The following is a 10,505-nucleotide window of genomic DNA, read 5'->3' on the forward strand; positions in this document are numbered from 1 at the left end:
AAAGGGGACTGAAGCCAGGGAGCCAAGTGGTCCAGCTCAGCACATCCCACCCCCATGGAGCCCTGCAAGCTAAGATCCACTGGCTTGAAATTCTTGGTACCAGCACAGCAGTCTGAAGTCGACTTGGAATGCTCAACCTTGGTGGGGGTAGGGGCATTCACCATTACTGAGGCTTGAGTAGGTGGTTTTCCCCCACAGTGTAAACAAAGCCTCCATGAAGTTGGAACTGGCAGAGCCCACCACAGTGCCACAAAGTCACTGTAGCCAGTTTCCCTCTCTAGATTCCTCCTCTCTGGACAGGGAATCTCTGAAAGGCAGCAGCCCCAGTCAGGGGTTACAGGTCAAACTCCCATCTCCCAGAGCACCTGGAAGTGGGGATAGCTATGGGCACAGCTTCAGCAGACTTAAACATTTCTACCTACTGACTCTGAAGACGGCAGCAGATCTCCCAGCACAGGACTTGAGCTCTGCTAATGGACAGACTGCCTCCTCAAGTTGATCCCAATGCCATGTGGAAGCTGCCAAGGCTTGGGGCTTGCATCCACTGAATTCATGGCCTAAGCTGTACCTTGGTGGCTTTAGGCATGGCTGGGACACAGGACGTCATTTCCTGAGGCTGCATACAGCAGGGGCCCCTGGGCCTGTCCCACAAAACCATTTTTCCCTCCTAGGCCTCCACACCTGTGGTAGGAGGAGCTGCTGAGAAGGTCTCCAACATGCCCTGGAAACATTTTGCCCATTGTCTTGATGATTAGCATATGGCTTCTGGCTACTTATGCAAATTTTTGCAGCAGGCTTGAATTTCTCCCCAGAAAATGGGTTTTTCTTTTTTACTGCATTGTCAGGCTGTAAATTTTCCAAGCTTTATGCTCTGTTACCTATTGAATTCTTTGTTGCTTAAAAATTTCTTCCACCAAATATCCTAAATCATCTCTCTCAATTTCAAAGTTCCACAGATCTCTAGGGCAGAGGCAAAATACCACCCAGTCTGTTTGCATAGCAAGAATGACCTTTGCTCCAGTTCCCAACAGGTTCCTCATCTCCATCTGAGACTACCTCAGCCTGGGCTTTATTGTTCATATCACTATCAGCATTTTGGTCAAAGCCATTCAACAAGTCCCTAGAAAGTTCCAAACTTTCCCACATTTTCCTATCTTCTTCTGAGCCCTCCAAACTTCCAACCTATGCCTATTACCCAGTTTCAAAGTCACTTTGACATTTTCAGATACATTTACAGCAGCACCCCGCTACCTGGTAACAATTTACTGTATTAGTCCATTCTCATGCTACTCATAAAGACATACTCAAGACTGGGTCATGAATAAAGAAAAGAGATTTAATTGACTCACAGTTCAACATGGCTGGGGAGGCCTCAAGAAACTTACAATCGTGGTGGAAAGGGAAACAAACATCCTTGTTCACATGTCGGCAGCAAGGAGAAATTCTGAGCAAAAGGGGGAAAAGCCCCTTATAAAACCATCAGCTCTCCTAAGAGCTCACTCACTGTTAATGAAAAGAGCATGAGGGTAACTGACCCCATGATTCAATTATCTCCCACTGGGACTCTTACATGACACATGGAGATGATGGGACCTACAATTCAAAATGAGGTTTGGGTGGGGACACAGCTAAACCATATCACCATCCTTCTACTCTCTAGCTCCATGGGTTCAATTGATTTGATTTTTAGACCCCATAAATAAGTGACAACATGTGATGCTTTTCTGTCTGTGCCTTGCTTACTGCACTTAACATAGTGACCTCCAGTTCTGTCCATGTTGTGAATGACTGAATCTCATTCCTTTGCATGGCTGAATAGTACTCCATTATGTGTAAGTACCACATTTTCTTTCCCATTCATCTGTTGATGGACACTTGTGTTGCTTCCAAATCTTGGCTATTGTGAACAGAGCTGCAACCAACATGGGAGTGCATATATCTTTTTGATATATGCATATATATATCTTTTTGATATACTGATTTCCTTTCTTATGGGTATATAACTGACAGTGCGATTGCTGAATTATATGGTAGCTCTACTTTTACTTTTTGCAGGAATCTCCAAACTGGTTTCCATAGCGGTTATACTAATTTACAATCCCACTAACAGTGTATGAGGGTTCTTTTTTCTTCACATCCTTGCCAGCATTTATTATTGACTTATTGACTGTTACTTTGATATAAGCCATTTTATCTAAGGTGAAATGATAGCTCATTGTAATTTTAACCTGCATTTCTCTGATGATCAATGATGTTGAACACCTTTTCATATGCCTGTTTGCCATTTGTAAGTCTTCTTTGGAGAAATGTCTATTCAAGTCTTTTCCCCATTTTTAATCAGACTTTTAGATTTTTTCCTGTAGAGTTGAGTTCCTTGTATATTCTGCTTATTAATCCCCCGTCAGATGAGTAGTGTGCTAATATTTTCTCCCATCCTGTGGATTGTCCATCACCTTGTTGATTGTTTCTTTTGCTGGGCAGAAGCTTTCTAACTTGATGCAATTCCTTTTTTTTGTTTTTTTGTTTTGTTTTGCTTTGGTTGCCTATATTTGTTGGATATTACTCAAGAGATCTTTGCCCAAACTGATGGGATGGAGAGTTTCCCCAAAGTTTTCTTGTGGTAGTTTTAAAATTTGAGGTCTTACGTTGAAGTTTTTAATCCACTTTGATTTGTTTTTTTGTGTATGACAAGTGAATGGGGACTAGTTTCCTTCTTCTGCATATGGATGTTGAGTTTTCACAACACCATTTATTGAAGAATCTCTTTTTCTCAATGTATGTTATTGGCACCTTTGTCAAAAATGAGTTCACTGTAGGTGTGTGGATTTATTTCTGAGTTCTCTATTCTCTTTCATTGATTTATATGTCTGTGTTTATGCCATTGCCATGCTGTTTTGGTTAAAATAGATCTGTAGTATAATTTGAAGTCAGGCAATGTGATTCCTCCAGTTTTGTTATTTAAAAAAAAAATGCCTCCAGTTTTGTATATTTTTAAATATATATATATATATATTTTTTAATCGCACTTTATGTTCTGGGGTACATGTGAAGAACATACCTATGCAACATATAGGATTGTTGCATAGGTACATACTTGGGAATGTGGTTTGCTGCCTCCATCCCCATCATCTATATCTGGCATTTCTCCATGTTTTCCCTCCCTAACTCCCTACCCCACACTGTCCCTACCCTAGTTGCCCCCTCCACAGACCTCAGTGTGTGATACTCCCCTCCCTGTGTCCATGTGTTCTCATTGTTCAACACCCACCTATGAGGGAGAATATGCGGTGTTTGATTTTCTGTTCCTGTGTCAGTTTGCTGAGAATGATGGTTTCCAGGTTCATCCATGTCCCTACAAAGGACACAAACTCATCATTTTTTATGGCTGCATAGTATTCCATGGTGTATATGTGCCACATTTTCCCTATCCAGTCTATCATTGATGGGCATTTGGGTTGGTTCCAAGTCTTTGCTATTGTAAATAGTGCTGAAATGAACATGCATGTTCATGTGTCCTTATAATAAAATGATTTATAATCCTTTGGATATATAACCAGTAGTAGGATCGCTGGGTCAAATGGAATTTCTATTTCTAGGTCCTTGAGGAATCACCACACTGTCTTCCACAATGGTTGAACTAATTTACACTCACATCAACAGTGTAAAAGTGTTCCTATTTCTCCCCATCCTCTCCAGCATCTGTTGTCTCTAGATTTTTTAATGATTGCCATTCTAACTGGCATGAGTTGGTATCTCAATGTGGTTTTGATTTGCATTTCTCTAATGACAAGTGATGATGAGCATTTTTTCATGTTTGTTGGCCTCATATATGTCTTCTTTTGTAAAGTGTCTGTTCAAATCCTTCACCCACTTTTGAATGAGTTTGTTTGTCTTTTTCTTGTAAATCTATTTTAGTTCTTTGTAGATTCTGGATATAAGTCCTTTGTCAGATGGGTAGATTGCAAAAATTTTTTCCCATTCTGTTGGTTGCTGATTGACTCTAATGACTAAGCTGTGGAGTTTGATTAGATCCCATTTGTCTATGTTGGCTTTTGTTTCCAATGCTTTGGTGTTTTGTTCATGAAGTCCTTGCTCATGCCTATGTCCTGAATGGTTTTGCCTAGATTTTCTTCTAGGGTTTTTATGGCGTTAGGTCTTATGTTTAAGTCTTTAATCCATCTGGAGTTAATTTTAGTGTAAGGTGTCAGGAAGGAGTCCAGTCTCTGCTTTCTGCTCATGGCTAGACAGTTTTCCCAACACCATTTATTAAACAGGGAATCCTTTCCCCATTGCTTGTTTTTGTCAGGTTTGTCATATATCAGATGTGTATAGATGTGTGGCATTGCCTTCAACGCCTCTGTTCTGTTCCATTGGTCTATATCTATGTTTTAGTACCAGTACAATGCTGTTTTGATTATTGTAGCCTTGTAGTATAGTTTGAAGTCAGGTAGTATTATACCTCCAGCTGTGTTCTTTTTGCTTAGAATTGACTTGGCTATGCGGGCTCTCTTTTGGTTCCATATGAAGGTTAAGGTGGGTTTTTTTTTTTTTTCCAGTTCTGTGAAGAGGGCCATAGGTAGCTTCATGGGGATAGCGTCAAATCTATAAATTACTTTGGGCAGTATGGCCATTTTCAGGATGTTGATTCTTCCCAACCATGAGCATGGAATGTTTTTTTCCATCTATTTGTGTCCTCTCTTATTTCCTTGAGCAGTGGTTTGAAATTCTCCTTGAAGAGGTCCTTTACATCCTTAGTTAGTTGTATTCCTAGGTATTTTATTCTCTCTGTAGGAATTGTGAATGGCAGTTCATTCTTGATTTGGCCCTCTTTAAGTCTGTTATTGCTGTATAGAAATCCTTGTGATTTTTGCACATTGATTTTGTATCCTGAGCCTTTGCTGAAGTTGCTTATCAGTTTCAGGAGATTTTGGGCTGAGATGATGGGGTCTTCTAAATATACACTCATGGCGTTTTTATATAGAGACAATTTGACTTCCTCCTTTCCTATTTGAATACGCTTTATTTCTTTTTCTTGCCTGTTGCTCTGGCTAGAACTTCCAATACTATATTGAATGGAAGAGGTGAGAGAGGACATCCTTGTCTAGTGCCAGATTTCAAAGGGAATGCTTCTAGTTTTTGCCCATTCAGTATGACATTGGCTGTGAGTTTGTTGTAAATAGCTTTTATTATTTTAAGATACGTTCAACTGATACCTAGTTTATTGAGAGTTTTTAGTATAAAGGGCTGTTGAATTTTGTTAAAGGCCTTCTCTGCATGGATTGAGATCATCATGTGGTTTTTGTCTTTGGTTCTGTTTATGTGGTGGATTGCATGTAGACTTGAGTATGTTGAACCAGCCTTGCATCCCCAGGATGAAGCCTACTTGATCGTGATGGATAAGCTTTTTGACATGCTGTTGCAATCAGTTTGCCAGTATTTTAATGAAGATTTTATTTTTATTTTTATTTTATTTTAGAATATTAGTCAGCAGTTAGTTTAATCAAATATCTCTCTGCCAACTGCACTACGTTGATTAATTTTCAAATAAATGGCTAAATGAAGACATTATTTGTATGTGGCACATATGCTTTCATGCACACTATTGTATTTTAATTTACTTTTAAAAATATATATATATATATATTTTATCGCACTTTAGTTTCTGGGTTACATGTGAAGAACCTATAGGATTGTTGCATAGGTACATACGTGGCAATGTGGTTTGCTGCCTCTATCCCCATCACCTATATCAGGCGTTTCTCCACATGTAATCCCTCCCTAACTCCCTACCCTGCACTATCCCTCCCCGAATACCTCCCCCCACAGACCTCAGTGTGTGATGCTCCCCTCCCTGTGTCCATGTGTTCTCATTGTTCAACACCCACCTATGAGGGAGAATATGCGGTGTTTGATTTTCTGTTCTTGTGACAATTTACTGAGAATGATGGTTTCCAGGTTCATCCATGTCTCCACAAAGGACACAAACTCATCATTTTTTATGGCTGCATAGTATTCCATGGTGTATATGTGCCACATTTTCCCTATCCAGTCTATCATTGATGGGCATTTGGGTTGGTTCCAAGTCTTTGCTATTGTAAATAGTGCTGAAATGAACATGCATGTTCATGTGTCCTTATAATAAAATGATTTATAATCCTTTGGATATATAACCAGTAGTGGGATTGCTGGGTCAAATGGAATTTCTATTTCTAGGTCCTTGAGGAATCACCACACTGTCTTCCACAATGGTTGAACTAATTTACACTCCCATCAACAGAGTAAAAGTGTTCCTATTTCTTCCCATCCTCTCCAGCATCTGTTGTCTCTAGATTTTTTAATGATTGCTATTCTAACTGGCATGAGTTGGTATCTCAATGTGGTTTTGATTTGCATTTCTCTAATGACAAGTGATGATGAGCATTTTTTCATATGTTTGTTGGCCTCATATATGTCTTCTTTTGTAAAGTGTCTGTTCATATCCTTCACCCACTTTTGAATGGGATTGTTTTTTTTTTTCTTGTAAACCTGTTTCAGTTCTTTGTAGATTCTGGATATAAGTCCTTTGTCAGATGGGTAGATTGCAAAAATTTTTTCCCATTCTGTTGGTTGCCAGTTCACTCTAATGATTGTTTCTTATGCTGTGCAGAAACTCTGGAGTTTAATTAGATCTCATTTGTCTATTTTGGCTTTTGTTGCCAGTGCTTTTGGTGTTTTAGTCATGAAGTCCTTGCTTATGCCTATGTCCTGAATGGTTGTGCCTAGGCTTTTTTCTAGGGTTTTTATGGCATTAGGTCTTAAGTTTAAGTCTTTAATCCATCTGGAGTTAATTTTAATGTAAGGTGTCAGGAAGGTGTCCAGTTTCTGCTTTCTTGCACATCACTAGCCAGTTTTCCCAACACCATTTATTAAACAGGGAATCCTTTCCCCATTGCTTGTTTTTGTCAGGTTTGTCAAAGATCAGATGGTTGTAGATGTGTGGCCTTGCCTCCAAGGCCTCTGTTCTGTTCCATTGGTCTATACCTCTGTTTTGGTACCAGTATCATGCTGTTTTGATTACTGTAGCCTTGTAGTATAGTTTGAAGTGAGGTAGCATAAGCCTCCAGCTTTGTTCTTTTTGCTTAGAATTGACTTGGATATGCAGGCTCCGTTTTGGTTCCATATGAAATTTAAGGTGATTTTTTCCATTTCTCTGAAGAGGGTCATAGATAGCTTAATGGGGATAGCGTTGAATCTATAAATTACTTTGGGCAGTATGGCCATATTCTTGATACTGAACCTTCCTAAACATGAACATGGAATGTTTCTCCATCTGTTTGTGTCCTCTCTTATTTTTTGAGCAGTGGTTTGAAGTTCTCCTTGAAGAGATTATTTTCATCCTTCATTAGTTGTATTCCTAGATATTTTATTCTTTTTGGAGCAATTGTGAATGGCAGTTCATTCTTGATTTGACTCTCTTTAAGTCTGTTATTGGTGTATAGGAATGCTTGTGATTTTTGCACATTAATTTTGTATACTGAGCCTTGGGTGAAGTTGCTTATCAGTTTTAGGAGATTTTGGACAGAAATGATGGGGTCTTCTAAATATACAATCATGGCGTTTGTATATAGAGACAATTTGACATCCTCCTTTCCTAATCGAATATCATTTATTTCTTTTTCTTGCCTGTTGCTCTGGCTAGAACTTCCAATACTATATTGAATAGGAGTGGTGAGAGAGGGCACCCTAGTCTAGTGCCAGATTTTGAAGGGAATGCTTCCAGTTTTTGTCCATTCAGTATGATATTGACTGTGGGTTTGTCATAAATACCTTTTATTATTTTAAGATATGTATCTTAATACCTAGTTGATACCAGGTTTATTGAGAGTCTTTAGCATAAATGGCTGTTGAATTTTGTTGAAGGTCTTCTCTACATCTATTGAAATAATCATGTGGTTTTTGTCTTTGGTTCTGTTTGTGTGGTGCATTACATTTGTAGACTTGCATATGTTTAACCAGCCCTTCATCCCTGGGATGAAGCCTACCTGATCATGATGGATAAGCTTTTTGATGTACTGTTGCAATTGAATTGCTAGTATTTTGTTGAAGATTTTTGCATCTATGTTCATCATGGATAGTGGCCTGAAGTTTTCTTTTCTTGTTGAATGTCTGCCAGGTTTTGGTATCAGTATGATGTTGGTCTCATAAAATGCTTTGGGAAGGATTCCCTCTTTTTGGATTGTTTGAAATAGTTTCAGAAGGAATGGTACCAGCTCCTCTTTGTATGTCTGGTAGAATTCAGCTGTGAACCCATCAAGACCTGGGCTGTTTTTGGTTGGTAGGCTATTAAATGTTGCCTTAATCTCAGCCCTTGTTATTGTTCCATGCAGGGTTTCATCTTCTTTCTGGTTTAGGCTTGGGAGGGTGCAGGTTTCCGGGGATTTATCAGTTTCTTCCAGGTTTATTGGTTTATGTGAATAGAGTTGTTTGTAATGATCTCTGATGGTAGTTTGTGTTTCTGTGGAATCTGTGGTGATATCCCCTTTATCATTTTTTATTGCATATATTTGATTCTCTCTTTTCCTTTTTATTATTAAGGCTAGTAGTCTATTTTGTTGATCTTTTGAAAAATCCAGCTCCTGGATTTATTGATTTTTTGAAGGTTTTTTTGTGTCTGTATCACCTTCAGTTCTGTTCTGATCTTAGTTATTTCTTATCTTCTGCTAGCTTTTGAGTTTTTTTGATATTGCTCCTCTAGCTCTTTCAATTTTGACTATAGCATGTCAATTTTAGATCTTTCCTTGCTTCTCATATGGGAATTTATTTCTATATATTTTCCTCTAGACACTGCTTTAAATGTATCCCAGAGATTCTGGTATGTTGTGTCTTCATTCTCGTTGGTTTTGAAGAACAACTTTATTTCTGCCTTCATTTCATTGTTTATCCAGCCAACATTCAGGAGCCAGTTGTTCAGTTTCCATTAAGTGTGTAGTTTTGAGTTAGTTTCTTAATCTGAGTTCTAATTTGATTGCACTATGGTCTGAGAGACTGTTTGTTACGATTTCCATTCTTTTGCATTTGCTGATAAGCAATTTACTCCCAAGTATGTGATCAGTTTTAGAGTAGGTGTGATGTGGTGCTGAGAAGAATGTATATTCTGTGGATTTGGTGTGGAGAGTTCTGTAAATGTCTATTAGATTTGCTTATTCCAGATCTGAGTTCAAGTCCTGGATATCCTTGTTAATTTTCTGTCTCATTGATCTCTCTAGTATTGACAGTGAAGTGTTAAAGTCTCCCACTATTATTGTGTGGGAGTCTAAGTCTCTTTGTAGGTCATTAAGAACTTGCTTTATGTATCTGGGTGTTCCTGTATTTGGTGCATATATATTTAGGATCGTTAGCTCTTCTGGTTGCATTGATGCTTTTACCATTATCTAATGCCCTTCTTTGTCTCTTTTGACCATTGTTGGTTTAAAGTCTATTCTATCAGAGACTTGGATTGCAAGTCCTGCTTTTTTGTGCTCTCCATTTGCTTGGTAAATCTTCCTTCATCCCTTTGTTTTGAGGAGCCCATGTGTATCCTTGCATGTGAGATGGGTTTTCTGGTTACAGCACACCAATGGGTTTTGACTTTTTATCCAATTTTCCCGTCTGTGTCTTCTGATTGGGGGCATTTAGCCCATTTACATTTAAGGTTATATTGTTACGTGTGAATTTGATCCTGCCATTTTGATGCTAGCTGGTTGTTTTTACCATTAGTTGACACAGTTTCTTCATTGTGTCAATGTTCTTTAACATTTAATATGTTTTTGGAGTGGCTGGTACTGGTTGTTCCTTTATATGTGTAGAGCCTCTTTCAGGAGCTCTTGTAAAGCAGGCCTGGTGGTGATGAAATCTCTTAGCAATTGCTTGTTCTTAAAGGATCTTATTTCTCCTTCTCTTATGAAGCTTAGTTTGGCTGGATATGAAATTCTGGGTTGAAAGTTCTTTTCTTTAGGATGTTGAATGTTGGCCCCCACTCTATTGGGTAGTAGGGTTTCTGCTGACAGATCTGCTGTGAGTCTTATGGGCTTCTCTTTGTGGGTAACCTAACCTTTCTCTCTGACTGCCCTTAGCACTTTTTCCTTCATTTCAACCCTGGTGAACCTGATGATTGGGGTTGCTCTTCTTTAGGAATATCTTTGTGGTATTCTCTGTATTTCCTGGACTTGAATATTAGCCTGCCTTCCTAGGTTGGAGAAGTGCTCCTGGATAATAACCTGAAGAGTGTTTTCCAGCTTTGATTCATTCTCTCCATCACATTCGGGTACACCTATAAGTATAGATAATTCTTTTCACATAATCCTGTATTTCTTGGAGTCTTTGTTCATTTCTTTCCACTCTTTTTCCTCTAATCTTACCTTCTCATTTTATTTCATTGAGTTGATCTTCAATCTCTGATATCCTTTCTGCTGCCTGGTCGATTCAGCTATTGAAACTTATGTATGCTTTGCAAAGTTCTCATGCTGTGTTTTTCAGCTCCATCAAGT

Source organism: Cebus imitator, unplaced genomic scaffold (genome assembly GCF_001604975.1).
Source record: "Cebus imitator isolate Cc_AM_T3 unplaced genomic scaffold, Cebus_imitator-1.0 Scaffold78, whole genome shotgun sequence".
In the NCBI taxonomy this organism is placed as follows: domain Eukaryota; kingdom Metazoa; phylum Chordata; class Mammalia; order Primates; family Cebidae; genus Cebus; species Cebus imitator.